Source organism: Parus major, chromosome 1 (genome assembly GCF_001522545.3).
Source record: "Parus major isolate Abel chromosome 1, Parus_major1.1, whole genome shotgun sequence".
NCBI classification, from domain to species: domain Eukaryota; kingdom Metazoa; phylum Chordata; class Aves; order Passeriformes; family Paridae; genus Parus; species Parus major.
The window spans coordinates 14,626,551-14,646,861 of record NC_031768.1 but is presented as its reverse complement, the minus strand read 5'-3'; the positions used below and the strand labels follow the sequence as shown (position 1 = coordinate 14,646,861).

General features: G+C 39.1%; 1 long non-coding RNA gene across 8 annotated transcripts in view; it reads left to right on the top strand.

Annotated features, from left to right (window-relative positions):
- Positions 1 to 20,311, top strand: part of LOC107212054 — a 75,482-nt gene that overhangs the window by 31,440 nt on the left and 23,731 nt on the right. For 3 of the 8 annotated variants that reach the window (XR_001524383.3, XR_001524377.3, XR_001524378.3), the window contains 3 exons: positions 13,716 to 15,157; positions 16,186 to 16,350; positions 16,980 to 17,259. This is a non-coding gene — a long non-coding RNA (uncharacterized LOC107212054). The remainder of the gene's footprint in view (positions 1 to 13,715; positions 15,158 to 16,185; positions 16,351 to 16,979; positions 17,260 to 20,311) is intronic. The other 5 variants (XR_004496166.1, XR_004496165.1, XR_001524386.3 and 2 more) reach the window with 5 other exon arrangements.

Genomic DNA, 20,311 nt, shown 5'->3' with positions numbered 1-20,311 from the left:
ACAAAGTGTAGGAAATGCAGTGCAAAACAACTGTCACAAATCCTTTTGTAGATGTAACCATGTATTTTAGCCGTTAAAGCATAGGAAAGCCTGTTACCATGAAAGCAGAGATGAATGCAAGGTTTTATGGTCATGTGGATTAAAGTGCTTCCTGATGTGTAGCGTTTGGCAAAGCTTCCTGGTTTTTTTCTTGAATAATTATTCATGAAGATATTCCTGGCATGTCACTCTTTGGAAAATGCAAAGTAAGGTGTCCTCAGCTTATTCCATTGTTGGGAATGGAACGTGAAGAAATGCTGAAGATGGCCACTTTTGTGAGTTTACCAGAAAATATGGGAATCCTGCAGAAAAGCCCTCTTGCACCCGTGGAACTATACATCCTCCCTTCCTACCCTGCAGAGGAGTTTCAATGTTTCCTTTCCCTCCCAGTCACTCTCTGTTTACAGGGATGGAAGAAGAGCTTTCCTCTGGTGCACCCCATGCTCTGCCAAAGGTGAGTTCCAACTCCTGAGTGGTCCACACAGCCAGATGGTGCATAAAGGAGTCAGGATGCAGCCCAGGCTCCTCCTGCAGGTGCCCGCAGGATGCCTCTGCCAGGGCTGTGCTCTGCTCCTCTGCCAATGCTGTGCTTCACTCATCCTCACAGCTACAGACTTCTTGGGATGTGTTTAGCTTACACAGGCACATAAATAAGTGGTCAAAGACATGTTAGAAGCATGATCAAGGACACTGAAGGTCCTAGCTATACCTGCCACCTCCACTTCCTGCAGCCTTTGTCTTGGCACAAAATGTACTTATTACTTTGCAGGAGGGTATACACTCTCCTGTTCTTACGTGAGGTATAGTCCTCCTTCTGCCAAAGACAGCAATTGCATTAATGTCCAAAGCTCTTGGACATACCAGGGAAGATTAATGCCTGCTGTATCTTCTCTTTTCTCAGGGAAGACAGAGCAAGGATGAATTTGGCCAGGAATGAAACCTCCGCTCAGTGTTGTGCTCCTCATGCATGAATGTTATTGCAGCATTTAAGGAACAATCACTTGCTGACAGGGTTACTGGCAATAACAGGGAATATTTCATTACTTCATCCACACAGGGTATTGGCCAGCTCTAACAGCTGCCAAGGGTTGCACTTGTAAATGCCGAATAAAGTTTCTTTTATTTGCCTGTCTAGGTACAGATGTTGGACCTAGAATTACCTCTCAGCATGAGGTCTCTTGTTGTCTCCCAAAATATCTCCAAGTCACTTAATTCCATCGGGTCACTCGCTGCACCTGACCTTTAGCTAGAACATCCCAACCTGCTTTTCCCAGTGGGAAATAAAGATTGTGTCTAAGCTGTCGTCTTGAAAACTCAGCTTCTGAGCTTGCTGACATAGTTTTTTAAGACTTTCCCAGGACAGTAACAGTAAACATAGAGATAGGTATACATTCCTTCTGTTACATGTCTTGTGATGGACATCTTTCATGGCCAGTGCAGTGGGAAAGTGTTATCCTGACCATCCAATCCCTGGCCATGGTCAGAAACCTATAAATCCTGGGAAGAAAAAAAAGCTTTCTCTTTCTTTCACCACATCTCGAGCTGTGTCTGTGTGATCTATTCATCTTCAGCAGCAACACCAAGCTGCCAGTGGAAAGGCAGTGCATGCACACAAGTGCAGGGTGCCTGTAAACAGGAAAAATGACAGTGTGAAGGTTGGGAGAACTACAGGAAGGATTATTTCAGCCTATTTCTAATATTCATTTGTTACTGGCTGGCTGAGCCATCCTCTGAGGGTTCTCTAGGCTGAGTCCAGTGGCTGCACCCAAAACGACTGTTTGTGTCTGAGTGGCTAAGCCTAGCCTAAGTGCCTGACAACTTATCATGGGAGACGCTCTTCTCTGGGTTTCCTCTCTTCTGGGTGTCCTGGTTCAACTCTTGAGGGCATCCAATTGTTGAAACAAAGACATGAAACTTTGGCAGAGCAGGTTTTGAACCCCTGTGCTTTTCTCCAGGGGTCTGTGGTGCCTGCTGCATGCAAAACAGCACTAGCACACCAGTTTCTTCCTCAGTTTCCTTGAGGAAACCGGGGATCTTCAGGGCTCTTCAGCAGAGGTTTCTCCGTGCCTGCAATCAGGCACGAGTGCATGCCCATTTGATGAGTCATTTTAACCTCCAGTGACTAACCCATCCAACCTGCTGGAGGGAAGGGAATTAGAATAGTAATAACAGTCTGTGTTGCCACTGGAAGCTTTCAAAATGCTTCCTAAGCAATTTTCCTTATCAGGGTTCCTCTGAGAAATGACAAACATGCAACTGATATTTCATGGCCATTTCTGTCTATTACCTCTTTAAACTGCTTGTTGCTTTTTGTTGCTGAGCCCACAGTGCTTCTGAAGCCCTCCCACAGAATCCCAGAATGGGTCAGGTTGGAAGGGATCGCAGTGGAGTCATGTGGCCCAACCTCCCTGCTCAAGCAGGGTCATCCCAGAACACATGGCACAGGATTGTTTCCAGACAACTCTGGAATATCTCCAGAGGGAGACTCCACACCCTTTCTGGGCAATCTTTTCCAGTGCTTGGTCACTGCACAGGAAAGTTCTTTCCCATGTTCAGGTGGAACTTCCTGTGCATTGGTTTCTGCCTCCTGTCCTATTGCTCAGCAACACTGAGAAGAGCCTGGATCAATCCTCTAGGCACCCCCACTTCAGGTACTGGCAGGCCTTGATGAAGAACCCTCTCAGTTGTCTTTTCTCCCAGTTCCTCATTTTCCCTGACCATAAGCAATCATCATTTCCAGTCTGGAAAATAATATGGTGAATTGCACTGTAGTGAAAGCAAAACTGAATGCATAAAATACCCATCTGGTTTTTAACACAACCTGCTCGTTTTAAAAAAAACATGAATGGGTGCAATGACTGCAAATTAATCAGCTGTCAGGGAAGGAAGAGGAGCCAATTCCACCTATTTAAACCCCTGGGACTGCTCAGGTACACCTCCAACAGAAAATGAGAGACAGTTCAAGGAGACAGATGCTGCTATAATTTTACATTTTATTAATATTAATTTGGATATTTATTCAGTCAGTTTTTCTCCTGGCTTTTCAGCTGTTTTCTCCAGTGCCTTGTGTACAGTAAGAATGTATATAGGAGAGTCTAATTGAAAAGTTATACTAATCATAAATAAATTCTTGATTGAATTGGGAAACTCAGTGAACCAAACTAAAGCTGTTTGGCTGGATGCTTGAGTTGTTTTTTTTTATTCTGTAAATGCAGAAAAATGGCAAAAAGATTGTTCTTCCTGTCCAAAACCTACTTTTCTTGCTGTAGATTGAGTCAGTAACGACTGAGAATTGCACTGAGATCTGTCTGGAGGAGACTTGTCTACTCAGCCCCTTTCCCTCTGTATTTTAACAGCTAATTTTCCTTGCTTTTGTCTTCTATTAATTTTTATGAAAGTGACCCAAATTGCAGAATGCACATGAAACAACTTACATTTTGCTTGCATCAGCAACTTAGTGTGAGTTGAGGAATCCAAAATTAGTGAAGCTTGATTGGGATTAACACATGGTTACCGATCCCTAACTCTTCCCCTGCCCCCCAATCCCTAATAAGTGAAATTTACAACAGTAAAGAGAACAATCAACTGTCCACAGTGAAGTATTGTTTAAATAATGACTCGCCAGATTACAGAATACTTTATTTATATAACCATTGAGAAATAAATTTTACAGAAAGCACAGAAATAGTCTGATGGCTGAATTCTGTCTCAGACACTGTTAATGGTTCCTTTCTTGGAAAGAAATTAAATAAAATGTGTACAGTTGTCCCCAAACACACACACACACACACACACACACACATATATATATATAATCACACACTTTTGTACATAAGCTATATAAATATATACACTTTCTTTATTACAGTTATAAAAAAATCCCTACTGTTACTGATGCAATCTATGTGCATAGCATTTGTATGAATATTTGAAGTGTATGCTGTAGATTTTGCTAAATGTAGGACATATTATCCCAATGGCAGGGAACAGTTTCTTCTCTTGAGGGACCATCTACCCATAAAATATCTGTAAAATGGCTCTTGTCATTTTTATGGCTTTCATGTTATAAAAAGCTGAAAAAGAACACAGATAATAAGGAGCTATGGATGGCTAATTGATCTGACATTTTTTCCCCACTAGTATTTATCACATGATGTCAGACTTCTAGAAAATGTGAAATGTTTTATACTACTTCAGTAACATACAGTTCAGCTGGATTAATTAGAAATTATTGATCCTGTTGGGTCATCAACAGGATGTTTTTACCTGCATGTTAATGAAACTCTTATACAATCCTTTTCTCAGGATTACAAAAAAATATCTGATTTAAGAAGTTTTAACAAATTTATTTTGCGTGATTTTTGGATAATGATTTATAAGAATGACAGAATTGACTGTTAGAACGTAGCTTTACATTAAATTTAAACATTATTTTCCAAGTCATATTAAGCATGTTAAGCATATTTCTATGTACATTTAGCATATCTGTTTTCCCTATCTGGAGTGTTCCTCTCCATGGTCTCCAAAAGTTTATTTTTAGTGTTTGTTTTTCCTGTTTGACTGCCAGCCTGTCTATAAGTCTGTTTCTCGTATTAGTGGTAACCTGTGCAACAAGGTACCTAAAATTTAATGACATTTTTTATGACAATTTGATGAGACCTGTAGACTTGCTGCTGCCAACCTGGAAAGCAACATGCAGAGTATATTTGTCAGTTTTACTACTTCCTGGTTTTGCACTCAGACATTTCATCCCTTCTGCTAACACACACCAGACACTTCTATTACAGTTGCATTTTAGTGCTGGGATTTCATTTCAGATGTTACTTTAGTTTTTGAGGGCAAAGCTCAGTAGGACACTCTAAGCTGTGCAGTTGCTACAGCTGTTTCTCTGTACAGCTATAGATAGGATTAAAGTGCACCTAATTTAGTTGTGCCTCCTAGTTTAGCTTGCTGCTTTGCAGGGGAGGAGTTGGGAGCTACAGAAAAGGTGAAGCAGCATAATTGAAGTCCACACCTGATTCCCTTCAGTTCATTACTGGCACACATTCTGCCCTCTCCCCCCTGGCTCAGGTAGCTGAGCTGGCTGCTTTCTGCCAATATCATGCCCCCCACTACTGACACTGACTTATGTCAGAGCGGAGGGCTGCACTCGTCATTGCAGGAGTACAGAAAAAAACCCTGCGGAAGATAAATTTAAGTGACTGTCCTCAGCAGCACATATATACACCTGACAAATACTGAGATATATAGGACACCAGAAAAACAGTTCAAACCTAATCCTATGATTTGCCTTCTATGCCCCCATTGGATGAAACCCAAATTTGTCAGCTCTTAGCTGATCAGTCACCTGGGTATATTGGCAATAGAATCATCACTCCAACAGGAGATTTGTAGCATATTGATAGCATTTAAATATTTTTATTATTGTATATCAGTATCTCTATTGTAGCTCTATTTTTACATCAGTGAATTATCAAAGATGAAATGAATAGAACAAGAGTGTCTAATACATCTTAGTTGGCTTCTTCACTGATTTATTTGTAAAATATCCCAGCTACTTGGAAAATACATAAAACTTCCTTGATAGCATCACATAGAGCTCAAATTTAAAAATGCCTGCAAGAAGATCTCTCTTCTCCTCAAAGCTATGCTGATTCTATTGTGTGACTGCAATGTAATCAAACTGAGTTTATGTAAGTGTTCTCTTTTATGGGGAAATCTCACTCGTGCTGGAAACAATAGCAAAGTATTCATTAACTTTAATGGAAACAGGATTTCCCTCTTACTTTTTTTTTTTTTTTTTAATGGACAAACTATTGAAATTATATGAATTGAGTTGGTCATATATACTATAAAAATAGACAGATACATGCCTGTGCACATAGAGTAAGAGTAATCACTGCCACAAAGAAAATGTTGTTGCATTACATTAGAAGCTGTAAATTCAATAAAAGGGTTCTCAATACACAAATAAATTCTTTAGTATAGGTATTCCCCACTGCTGTAGAATACATACAAATTAAGTCTACAAGATTTTACAGCTTTGCAGACCTCCCTTTTCAATGCTTGGCTCTTTTCTTTGAGTACTGATTTACTTCCTGTGTTCTGGAATACATTCTCTTTTTTTCTGGAAGGAGAAAATTAATTTTGCTGACTTCACTTAAATCCTTATCATTCGATATTTCCACTCCTAAAAAAAAGCACTACCACTTACAGACCACAAAAATATTTGCACTCAGAAATTTTCCATGATACTTCAGTTTTAAAGTTAACAATGGTGTAATTTCACCTGAACAGAAGTAAATTCCCTGAATCACTATGCATGTATGCATTATTGAGAGCAAGTAATGAAAATATTCAAAGTACAGGTTTCATGATTGCTGACCTTGATGACGTATGAAAGGAACATCAGGACAAAATCTCTTATATAAAGAAAATGGCACAAGACTATGAGGCTGACATGATATGAAAATGGAAATCCATGTGATATATGTGGTGAAAAGATTGAATTGTCATATTCTAGGACCGTGATTCTTTAAGGATTCTGGGAGGATTCTCCTCTGAAGATGCAATTTTTCCAGCTCATTGCCAAGTGCCACATTTTTTTCAGATGGGTTTGCATGACCATCATCTTAGAGCAGAGCTCAGGGTGTGATGCTTTGATTCCTGACTGCATCATGCTGCATAACTGAGTGAAAATATTTCACACATTTGTCATGACGCAGTCCAGCATCTGTAGCTGCACAACATTCCCCACTTTTGTACTTAGAGTTTAGTGGCTTCATAAACAAATCCATATGACCTATAGTTATAATAAACTAATTCTTTTCCACAGCAGGTATCTTCAGCATGGCCCAAATACAGACCATTACTCTGGCTACCCTCCTCTGTGCAAATGGATTATGCACCCTCTGTTACCTGGCTTGTGGTCATTAAGGTTTTCTCTCTGCAGTTTTAGTTACCAGTTCTACCATGACTAGCAAAAGGGGATCTTTCACCCAAGAAAAGTATATCATTGGCAAATAACAAAACTCATATATGCAAAATAGATTTGAAATAATTTCAGTTCTACTTTTAAGGTGTATTATTTACTGTGCACTGACAATTATCTCAATAATAGAAGATTATTTAACAAATAATAACAATAAATAATAATAAATAATAACAAATAGAAGATTATATAACCAAAACATATTTTGTTTTGTCTTTTTATAAGGTGTAGGTGAGATTGTTCATTCTAAAGTTTACTGTGGCTCTGCTGCAGGTCTTCACTGTGATCACTTTTCCTGAAAATTTCATCTTCTGAGTCTTTGCCTTAGAAAACCCTTTTGTCTCCACTGACTAGTCCTCAGACTATATGAGTACACTTCTTGATTTGAGTTACAGTAGTGTTCACATGCTGAATTTTTCTTCTGTATTTGGACTCTATAAATCAGCCATCAAAATATTTTTTTTTAAAAAAAACCTATTTTAAGCGTTTCTTTTCTTAAAGTAAAAGAATGATTGCAATGCCCAGCATGGTCACAGATTAAAATGTTGATGTTTAGCGATTCTCTTTTGAAGCTCTCCTACTGTATATACAGAAACTTCCCATTGTTTTTGGGCTTTCGAGAAATATAACTGCTGCTGTAGCCTGTTGTGAAATTAATTTTAGAAATTTGTTTCTTGTTCAAAGGCTGGGTGCTTGAGACAGCAGGGGATGTAATTAAAAACCCTTTAAAAAATTCATGGATATAATAAAACTAACCAAGACATTTTAGAAGTATGGTTTGTGTAATTGAGAAATAATGAAGTGATGCTTATGGAGGTCCATGCTGGCATCTGCTCTGAAGTGCAACAGAGCATTTGCAAAGCTTAGAAAGACACTAAAATGGCAGGATCCTTGGAAGACAAAAATTATTAAAGTCCATCTGATGATTTAGCCAAAGTGCATTATGACTTGAAGGGGAGAGTAAAGAGAATGTTTCACCAGGCATGAAGGAATATAAAACTCACCCACACCCTTTCTTTTGAAAACAATAACTCAACAGCTACAAGTGCTTGGCAAGTTAAACCATGCAGGCAGTAGGAAATACAGAGATTATGTAATTCTCCAACTATCTCCCATTTTCATTAAAATGGGTCAGCACAGCTTGTACATAGAGTCTACTACAGGCCATAGTTTCAATTTATCTGTAATTGCCTTGCCCTGTTATGCTCTGTACTCTGCTCCCACTGTTTTTTATAGACTTGGCTTCCCTTAAGAAAAAGATTGGAAGAGGTTTAATGGTTGTCAGAGTGGCTGAAAATAGTGGTCAAAAGAGTCAGATATAAAACAGAAACTTCTCATGAAGAACTAGCTGCTCCTGGACACATCCAAAGGAACTGCAGGCTGAGCTGATCGGTTTTTGGGAATGTGTGAATCATTAGTGAATGATGGAGAGTCCTGATGGGTTGGTACAACAGCGTGCTTGGGTTTCATGGGCTGCGAGAGCACAGATCATGTGGCTGGAATTTTGCTGCATTTCTAATTTCTTAGGGTATGCAATTTTCTGTTCTTTTCAAAGTCAACTTTAAATAGAAATAGAAGCTACCTTAAAGCCATATTGCCCCCTGCATTTATATTCTAGTATTGCTCTGAGCATAGAGATGAAATAAAACAGGATCAGGCTCATTTTTTTTCTCTTACCTCCCTTGTTTTTGTATTTCCCAAATAAGTGTTCACTTGTGAATCCATTTTACAGAGTAATTTCCCAAAGCTTATGAACCAACTTTTTAGTCAGCTGACTGTTTTACAAACATCTTATGTAGCATTTATTTATTGTTCATAAGGATTTCCTTCATGAGCTTATTTTTCTGTATTCTTTAAAGTAATTTAAGAGTGTATCCATATCACACTTATTCCATTATCCTCCTGATTTTTTAAGAGGACTGGCTGTGTACAATAGTTATCTTCCTGAGATTTCAACCAACTTCTCAATTGCTTAGTGACCTTTGCCTTTGATATAGACATAATTTTTAAAGGGAATATACTCTTCAACAGTTTCATTCCTTGTGATTATGCCAGCTCTTTCAGAAATGAACAGCTGGTAAATTTGCTGAAGCAGACCTGTGTGGTGCCACATTTATGGAGTACTTCCTTGGAGCAGAACAATACATCATAGCTTTGGCCACAAAGTGCAATCTAAAAATAATTCTACTTTGCTCCAGAGATGTGTATGGATTGATTATTTTTCTCCTTTAGAGGTGAATTAAGCTACTAAAATGTAGGATGAGTTTAAGAAAGGGAACTGTGATTAGACCAGGTGCATTATATCTTTATGAGCTTCCGGCTTTCTTGTAAGAATTGTTAGTTTTAGCTTTGAAATTAATCACTTATCATTTTCATACTTGAGTAAGACTTTACTTTGGGCAAACAATTATTATTGAAGTTTTAATGTGGAGGAGTGGAAATTAAAAGCATGACTGTCAGGTAACTTTGCTGAATTTTATTGAAGATGGAGCTATGTTTAATGCTTAATGTTTAGTGTTTAATTGTTCATTGTCTTTGGTGCTGAAAATAAAACAGATTTCACTCAGTCCGCATGACATAATAAAATGCCTTTAGAATGTGAAATTTAGATCCATATTTTGTGCATGGCATGAACCTAAAAAGAAACAAAAAGAAGTGGACAGGGTTCTTCCTGAGCTGCTGGACTTCACTGAAGACCAGGATGTTCCATGTAATGCATCAGGTTTTGGTGATGTTCAGGGGACGAGAGGGGGCATTGCAGGATTCTGCTCTCCAGGGCTCTGTCTCCCTTGACAGTCAGTTTGTGAGATGCTTCTGCCATGCTCCCCTCTGCCAAACCTCTGCCTTCCTGTGCACACTTCTGCAGTGTGTTTTTTCCACAAAGGACATTTATGTGCTGTTAAACTCCTCTTCTGTCCAGCTTTGGCAAAGCTTCTTAAGTAACTTTTTCTTTGCCCTTACTTCTTCTCAAGTACCCAAGAATGCCAGTGTCTCAGCTAGACTTCTGTCTGGTCCTGGAAGAAGATGAGATTGTAATTACCTGCATGATCTATGGAGCAAGAACTACAGAAATCTGGCAACAACATTAGCTGCATTTTTTTCTTAAATGAAATTCAAAGCAGAAGAATACTGCTACTTGCACTGTGAATGCTCTGTTGTGGTTTGAATAGTTTTGTCACATTGAATGGTTTAAGAAGTATTTGTACAGCGCTGTCAGGAACATGGTGTGACTCTTGGGGATGGTCCCATGCAGGGCCATGTGTTGGACTTGATGATCCTTGTGGGGCACTTCCAACTCAGCATATTCTGGGATTCCATGAATACTGAATACATACAGTATTTTAAAATACAGTACAGTCCATAAAATAAGGGTTTTTAATGCTGCCCCACAATTTGAATCTTTAGTGTCTGTTAAATTCCTTCAAAGACAGTCCTAACTCAGTTGATAAAGGTGCCAAAGGTGGATCATAGTTTTTGGCAGCTGGCTAAAGAGCATCTAAAATATTTATATGGGAGGGTTTTTGAAAATGACCAAAACCCCAAATCACTTGCAACTTCATTAGCATCAGTAACCAGAATATAGCAAAAAGTTTATATATAAATTGTCATAATTTGGTGTTTCAAGGATGAATTTGACACCACAAAGGTGGCAATAAGGCTGCTTCAGTCTTCTTGCAGTATGACTTTAAAATATTCTGTGGGTTTGGAGATTACTTGATAATCACCAAAACTGTAAATATGATTATACTATATTTAGGGGTTGTGAAATAAATCTGAAATAATTCTTCATGAGGGATAAGAGGGTGGTAACAAACCAGAGAATGCAAATGGACTTCTTTCACCATCAGTGATTCTTGTTTGGGATAGGCCCAGAGGCTATGTCTGAACAGGAAACCAGGAACCATTGACATACTTGTGGGTCAACAAAATTACTGCAGCCAGCTCCAGAGGAGATACAAATTGTTGACAGCACTTCCACCCTTTCCCTGCTTCTGCAGAAAATGGTACAGATGAAGTTTGTACAGTCCAGTGGTTAGATGCAGAGTGTGAATAAAACAGTATCATTCCCATGGATGCCTATAACCCCTGTAGTTTCATATAACTGCTGAGTTATACTTGGGGATTTAATAAAAATATGTGTCTGATTTATTGTCCTGGCTGGAAATCAATGGAAGATGATTGGCAGCAGAATTTTCCATTAGCATTGGCATGGCATTCATAGAAGGAAGCTTTCAGTGGTTGTGCTGCAAACCTAGTTTTCCATTTTGAAGAATGACAGAGGTGTTTGAGAAAGATGCTTCTGTATCAGTTGTAGTATTATTCAGAAAATAGAATTCAAAGGGAGAAAAAAAATCACTAGTTGTCACATTTGTCACTTGAATTGGAGGTTATCCTGAAGGAAACTGGCAACAGGAGTCATTAACTCGGCTGCTCTGTTAGAGCTGTTTTTTGAGAAAGGTTATAAACTGAAAATTTGACTAAACTTTTTCTTTACAGATGAATAAGACTATATTATCACGAAGTGCTGACAAGGCTGGAAACTACAATGGATGCTTACACCAAAATCATATTAGATATCAGTATTTTCCTTCATAAGGAAGAGGAAGGAACGGAATTTTTAATTTTTTCCCTGTTATTTGTGATGGGGATTCTGAACTTCTGTACGCTTAAGGAAAGACTTTAACAGATTAAGAGTTACTCTACACAACTGGCAAACTGTGTTTGCTCACATCCCACACTTGGACATGCTTTGGGGAATTTCCTTTGCTCTATTAAATGTTAATTTCTGCATATATGACAAATTTAAGGGGCCAGTTATCAAACTGAGGGGTTTCTGTGAGTTTTATAATCCTGATCCTAGTTCTAATTGCGGATGGAATTTCCTGTGCATTTCTCCGTGTCCTCCAAGTCAAATGCTTGCTTTCACTTTTTTTCTTGCTCATGATGTCACATTTTCAATGAAATAATGACTAAATAAAGGATACCCACATTTCCAAGGAGACCAGCATTTCACACCAAGTAAAATTTTCATATATTTGCTTCTCTTTCTAATCCTGAAAAGAATACTTGTGCTTCATGAAGTGGTTTTCAGCAGAGTGAAAATGTAGAGTGAATGCCCACTGTCCCAGCAGCATGGTGCCCCAGAAAGACAGAGCTGAATGGGGGGACTGAGCTCACCACCGTCTCTCATCTCAAATGCTTTTCTGTTTGCCATTAAGCTCAGAGCTCAAGGGCTGGTGATGGTGCACTTGTTTCTCTTGATGAGTGAACACCAGTTGGCTTAGAAATGGAAATTTTTCAGCATAATGCCATTATCAAGGTGATTTACTACTGGAGAAAGAGCCCATTGCAGTTTTTCTGATCATGTTTCAAGGTTTTGCCTCTTTTCTCTCCAGCCCTCCCTATAATAATGATGCAATATATTAAATTAAGTGGTAATGATGTATGAAGCTGTGGTTATCATTAAATATTTATGCTTCTGGAGTGTTGTAAACACACAGTGCAACCCTAATTAACCATAGGTAGTCTACAATTTTCCCGTGGCAATTACCCTAATTAGAATTGGCTCATTATGTGAAATAGAATATATTTTTTTCTGTTTGGTTCTGAAAAATAGAGTTGGCAATTAACTAAAAACAGCAACTGCTTCATCCAACTTAAAAAAAACTAATTTGCCCTCTTAGAGCCTGTCACATTTGTCACAATTAGAGCAGTTTTATAAACAAAACCAATAATCAGATCCGACTTCCAAAGAATACATGCTTTCATAACATTGTGTGTCTGTCAGTGTTGACTGATAACTGTGATGCACAGAGGTCCATAAAAAAGCCCAAAGGGCTATCCAAATCACCCAGAGACTCAGAGATCATTTGCTTTGTGAAGCTATTAGAGGAGTTAAGGGAGCAGTGAGAAAGCACATACTTTCTTTTGCTCTGGGAATAATTCAGCTGTAGATATGGAGTCTCTCCCTTGTTTAAGCATGATGAGCAATATTTCTGACCACCCCTGTCCTCATTTGGTCACTGGGAAACCTTGCATGTGTAAGACGGAGGGTTCCCAGGCTGTTCACAGGAGAGCAGCCCTACCCTTGTGGAGCTGCCACAGGCAACTGGATCTGTCCACTAGCCCAGGGAACTTGGCACTCATTCCAAATGGTCATTTGCAGGCCCCTGCCAGCACGAGAGTGAAACACTCACATGCAGGACATGGCAGGTGTATCCAAATGCTTTGGGGCACCATCCTGAACCAAAGAGGAGATGGTATCTCTGGACTAGGCTGATTTCTGCTGGCCAAAGCCGTGGCCAGATATGCAGCTCTGCTGCTGCTTAGCTGAGTATAGGTGGTGTTGTCCCCAAAATTCCATCTCTATGCCTCCTTCCTTACCAGACAACCCTGATTCCTTACACACCAATGACAGGGTGCTGGGAATAGCAGGAAGCGGGAACAGCCTTACCTAGAATTGCTCCTGGAAAAAGAGGATCTGTAATTGCAGTATGAGGATTGAGGACATAATACTGCCACTGTGAGGAATCTCCTGTTTCTAATTTTATTTTTTATCTGTTCATAAATACAATGAAAAACTAAATGAAGTGTAGGGTGTTTCAAAGTCCTGTCATACAAATGTATCTTCTAAGTCATAAATTAATGATTTGTTTTCTCCATCTGCTTTGCCTGATACAAACAGGAACAGTCTGCTTTTGCTAAGAGTGGAAATGCCTCTGCTGAAATGATCTTGTGGAAATAGGAAGATGCAAGAAGAAAATGTTCAAGTAATCTGTAAAGCCTGCACAATGCTACAAACAGAAGGAAAGTTCACATAAGAAAATGAGAGTTGGTGGATAGTGATTGATCGGTATCATATGCTGTCCTCATGTGGTATGTATGTATCTGTTTTCCACAATTAATGAAAACCCTGTTGTTTTTTCTACTCTACTTCTAAAACATGCCTTTCTTTTTGTGATGTCTGTGACTTTCAGTGTTGTTGGGACTTAGTTCCATTCTTTCCAGTGTTTTTTTTATTTTTTGCAATAATTACATTAGCTGCCATCTCCAAAGAGGAAACCAGTTTTTCCAGTTATAAATGAGATTAACTGTGAAAAGTGAGAAAAGGAAGATGCTGAGGGTGTACCTGAGCAGTATTTCTACAGCACTTCCAAAAGGTAATACAAGATAATGTTTTGAGAGAACAATGTGGGCAGAGTAAAGGAGGTAAGTCCTGTACTTCTAGTTAAATGATATTTTTCGTTATTGTGGGAAATATATCTATCTAAATTGCTTTTCTCTGTTTTCCAAATATCTTGAAGTTGGAGGCTAGCATGCACAGGGAGGTTGTTGGTGTGGTTTTCTGTATTTGCATGGTGACTTTCAGAAGACCTTAGGGGTGGAAGGAGGGGAAATATGTTGGTTTCATTGCGAGAATCAGCCTCGAGCTATACCATGATCTTTGCTTCTTCTCCAGCCTCTAACCAGGGTATGTTGGGACTTCACTTTGTGGGGATGAGGCAAGTGGAGGCACAATAGAGACAGGTGAGATTATAGAAAACAGTATTTTTGCTTGTTAGCTCAAATCAGGCTCTCAGGAAGAAGATAACTGAGGCAACACCTAACTGGAGAAAGAGCCAGAAAGGGCAAATTTCTTTGCAAGGACAGTCTATGGAGTATATTATAAAATGATGGCTGTCTTTCACAGAAATATTACTAAAATTGAATTAAAAAGTATGCACTTGCATGTCAATTTAACCTTTTAATTTTTCTCCCTTAGCTCATCCACATGTTCCCACCTCTTGTATCTTCCCTTGTATAAAGCATCTTCATTTCAACACTTTTCTCTGTAAAACTCTTCTTTCACTCCCAAACATTTCTAGCAGAACCCAGCACAGTGTGACTCACATGTGACATCCTTCTCAGACCCCCAGGGGATGGAAACCCTGGCCAGGTTGCTTCATTACCAAGGAGGGCTGCAAAGTTATTATTCAAATGGTAAAATTCATTCAAAATAAATCTTGTTGCCTGAGATGTTAATGGCTTTATGTAAGAGTTCACTTATTTTCTATTTTCAGGTTTGTGCTAGCAGCCCCTAAAAAATAATACTGAAGACGGAGGTGAAAGGACATCTGTTAAGTGAAGGTCTGCACAGACAAAACAGAGTTTTGGCTTTAAATGGAGTTTATTGGCCAGTACTACCATAGGGACTGCAGACATGGATTTTTTTGAGCAGTGCAGATTATCACAAGAAATAAATATGACCCTTTTTCTATCTGCTTGTTTCTGAAGTACCTCAAATTCTTTTAGCTTAAGCAAGCATCAGTTGCATTTTATGAACTTGTTCCCCCTTCAGTATTGAATCCTGTATATAGAGGAATATAATGGCAGAGGGAAAACCAAGCACAATGTCTGCAAAGACTGCTTGAAAACCTCTGCAAAACAGAATGAGATTTAGGTGTAGTGTCTAAGTGAATGTAGCCTCCTTCAGGATTACAAAGGGCATTGCCATCCAGAAATTTTGGCACCAGTTGTCTGCAAACTAATTATGATTCTAGAAGGGACCTGGCCCTCACAGCATGACTGCCTTGGTCCACTATCCTTCCTAAGCAGCAGCAAGTTTTATTTGCATTAAATAATGCTTGCTCTCTTGGCAATACCCTTCCCCGTCATTCAGTGTAAGGGCATTTTTACATGATACTGCATTGTACTGTACAAATATAACCTTTAAATTTAATTTCATCTTTTAAAATAAATTTAACTGCTTAATAATTGCCAAAATGACATTTAGCTTTTGCTTTTTGTTTTGAAATATAAATACTTGTTACAAACTCATACTCCAGTAAGAAATATGCTAGTTTTAATGGGCTCAAACACATAATTAAAATATTTTAGATGTTGCCACCATATCCCCATTTTTCTTTAAGTTATTCATTTGTTCCAGCACTCCTTCCTTTGGCAAGAAACTCACTTGCATAAGCTGTTGGATCAGCTTTTCACTGATTTTGAACTCAAGTGATTTTTTGCTTCAGCAGAAAGGAAGAGCTGAGTAAAAGAGTTTTCAGTTTAGAAATATTTCTTCTCCATCAGGAATTTGGGTGTCCATTAACTCCAGCAAGAATGGAGACTCTTAGAACTTGGCAGGATTGACTTACTTATGTCACCTTATCCAGGTTCCAAGGATCTGTGCTGCTGCAGTGTCATTCCCACTTGTCCTGTTTTTCACCTTGTGCTTTTCTTTAAGTGAAAGCATTGAAAACTTGGAAGGAGTTGCAAAACCTACCCCTCCCTCTGCCACAAATACAATACAGATTTTTTCCCAAGAAAATACAATACAGGTAATTCTCAGAAGTGTGCATTTTCTTTATAGTGGGCATATAAAGTGCTGCTAATCATTTGTGGGTGTTTAAGGTAAATGAAAGCCAAGCTGATGAGTGAGTGATGCCTGGCAGGTGAATCCCCTGCTTCTCTCAGTTGCTGTTGTTAGTTGATGTTGCTTGCAGCAACTCCTTCCTTGCTTTGCTTGCATGGAGTACTAGGGAAAAAAGGAAAATATTTATTAAAATTATAATACCACAATAGCGTAAGACATTTTTTCCTCGAATTTGGGGTTTGTTCTAAAGCAGTACATTACAATGGAAAATGCAGTCCTTTGCAACAGGCACTGCAGCAAAACAAACCTTGAAGTGCTCTTGAAAGCTCTCAGCGGTTCCTCTTGTGGGACGTGTTGAATGTAACAATTGCGATAAGTGACTCACGCTGCTCAGTCTCACAGATATCAAACTGAAATGCACAGCTGGCTCTTTGGGGTTTTGTAGCACTTCTGTTCACCTTGGTGGAGCCAGGTTCCAGATGGAAAATTTAAATTCTGTGAGAGATCCCACATGAAAACCTTGTGTGCCTGAATCCAGGCTGAGTTGTGTGTCCAGATTCTCAGGAGACAGCAATTTTATGCTTTCTTTTTCAGGAGATTTCAGTCTTAAGGTGAACTTGATTGCAGGCTTCTGACAACCTTTTCAAGGACACAACCCATGAGACAGAAGGCTAAATTTGGATTTGATCCATGGCTGGCCAGTAGCTTTCTGTTGAACACAGTCTGCTGGAGGCAACCCTGCCTCAAAAAGTCCCTACACTAACAGTCAGTGGGAGCTGTGAAAGAAAAAGAAGGGAAACACAGCTCAAGGCCCACTACTTACAGCACTGTCCTGAGCCTCCATTGCTGACACCATTCAGGACAGTCTCCTGGAGTAAGTGGTTCTTTGCTCTAACCCAGTGGGACTCTTTCTTTATGCTTCCTTGGGTAAATGGTTCAACTTCTGTGCACCTCCACTTCCAGATACAGAAAATGGTATAATGCCTCACTTTAGGTCTGTGCATATGACAAATAAATCAGGGTAGACATCTAAGGCATCTGAAGATGCAATCTATCACACAATAAGGTTTCCAAGATGCCACAGGTATCTAACTTCTCCTAGATAGTTCTGTGAGTCAATCACAGTGAATCACCTCAAACATTTGCTGCTTATATGAGGCTCAGCTCCCAAAGGCTGTGTGAAAGCAGTTTGAACAAAGTTTTGACTCTTGCAAACACGAATATGTTGGAGTTTTTTTGTTTTGTTTTTCTTAAAAAATGAGACTACTTTTGTTCAAGTTTTTCACTGAAATGAAGGTTTACACGCACATGCTCAAATAACACCCTTTTTTCACCTGCCTACTGTTGCTCTGTACAGCTAGCTGACTTTTCAGGGGGGTTAAAGATTAAAATATACATTAATTTGCAATTCCCTTTCTTTTGTCAAGTCTTGGTCACAAGTGCAGCTTTATAAAGGCATCTGGTTGATATGATTCAGAACATATTTTACAAAACCACTTGGTTCCGTGGAGAGATTTGATTTCTTTGTCAGTAAGAGTGATTGACAACCAAAACCCACATAATCTAAAAGGAGATTCAGAGACAGGATCTGACAGTCCATCATGACAGACCTGTCGAGTTAGCAAAGCCCTGTGCAGGAATCCTGCGTGGCGCTGGGTGATGGGGGCAGGCATTTGATCAGGTGATGAAGGTGTGTGATGAGCGTGCCAGACAATGTGCTGAGGATGGCATGGGGATGTCTGGGCTGTGGGAGAGGCTGTGACTCCCCTGCTGCCAGAGCATCTGTCCCTGAGCAGTGCCTGTCCCCTGAGCCAGCCCCGGCTGCGGTGCAGCTCCCCCTGCCCAGGGATGCCAGGCACCAGGCACAGCTGCTTGGAGGCCCTGCTGGTGGGTGTGAGGGGGAGGATAGGAATGATTCTTGTGATCATGTGTGGGACTCAGTGGGTCTGGCACCACCTCAAGCAGATGTTTTTGGCCACTGCTGCAGTAGGCTGAGCTGGGAAACAGCACCAAGTTTTGGCTCAGCAAGTCTCTCCAAGCTGTACTTGTGAGTGTGGCCAAGTGCTGTGGAAGTGGATTCACAGAGTTGAATCTTTGCTGCAGCCTTCATCTGGGACAACTGCTTGGAAACCTGTATGAATCATGTTACAAGTGCTAAGTGCTGAATCATGCACCTACCAAATCTGTCAGCAAAAAAATTTGTAGGCAAAAAATAAGTCAGTACACCTCTTTAAAGTGTTGGCAGCATTTTATCAGGATAAGTATTTGGATCTTGTAGCCGTATGAGCTTTCCAAAATATTAATTTAGTTACAAAGCCACCTTCTTATCTAATTTTCCCCTAGCCAGATCTTTAAAATGATTTAAACTTCAAAGACTATAGTAAACCCACATGCACAAAGACACTTGGAAAAAATATTTCTTTGAAATGTAACTGATTACAAACTAGTGTTGATTCCCTGTGCTTTCCTTGCAGCATTAACTCTTCTGTAGGCATGGAATGCTCTTGTAATTTGTTAACCTCTACTACCATTTATGATCAGTTAGGCTTTCTCACATTGAGTAAGAACTGTAATGAGATAACCAAAAAGCCCCTCACTATGACTCAGTCTCAGAGTGTGCATCTGGTCCATATTTGAGATGGGGGGGAAAGAAAGTGAAGTTATATGAGAAATTTCCGGGATATTTTCTTTTGATTACCTCATAAAGGCACTCTGCTGAAATGGTAATGGCTGGGAAATAAAAGAGAGAGAAAGACATCTTTTATTGATGTGGAAAAGACTGTGGCAAATCGTTCTACTTACATTTCATTTTGATCTCAGAGTACAGTACAGGACTAAGAGATCAGGAACAGAAGCTGCCAAATAAATATTATTTAAAAATCTCTTAATATTTATCCCTGTAACATCTCAGTGAACTTTACTTAAAAACTACCCTTATTCTCCTATATTAACATAAAAGTGGAAGATGAGTGGTAAAGAGGCAGATTTTCTCTTGCAAGTAGCTTCTAATATTCTTAATAGCTATATATTTATATATTTTAAAGGATTAGGGTATAGTTTCTCAGTATATTTGGGATAGAATGAAAGGGGAGCTCTGTGCATAAGCTTTATCAGATTGCAGAAGATCTGCCACCCCTAATAAATTTTTACCCCTTTTGTGTTGCTTTAGTGAGCATATGAAACAGCAAGGGTAGGATACTTCAATTTCTGTCTCGTGGTGGAGAGGACACACATGTTACGGTTAAAGCTTTCTAACAATTAAACTGTCCTGGTTGTAAAGACAATACTTATTTCCTCAGAACTCCCCATCTAGATTTCATGACAACTGTTAAAAAACATTTGTTGAACAGCTGTCTTTAGAAGGAAGAGTGCACTAGTAAAATGTATTTCTTAAATGGATACAGATTTTGGTGGATTGCTGTTTGGAGTTCTTAAAAAAAAAGATTTCAGAGTGAAAAAATGTTCACTTCTAATAAATATAATTACTAAAATTCTAATAAATTCTACTATATTCTACTAATAAATTCTAAATAAATGTAATTACATTTATTTTTCTACAAAAAAAAGGTTGAAAATTATTATTTATTGAGCAGAAAATTTGGAGTTACACAAAGTAATTTTTTGAAGGTGGAAAGCATGTGTGAAAACTGGCTTTAGAGTTGAATTTAGTTTAAAAGAAAAAATATTATCTCTTCCATGACAGGAATTCCCTTTTTATCAGCTCAGGATTGTTTCTGTCATGGTAGATGGCAAAAGAGTAATTTCTTTGTTTGCTTACTTTTTGTTTATTCCTATGTTCAAGTGAAGAACATGTCTTAGGAGACTGTGATGTCACTTGTGAAATCATAGTCATAACACCACATTTGGGTCATCCAACCCATTTGGGTTGGAAATGGCTTGACAGATCTTCAAATCCAGCTCTTCAT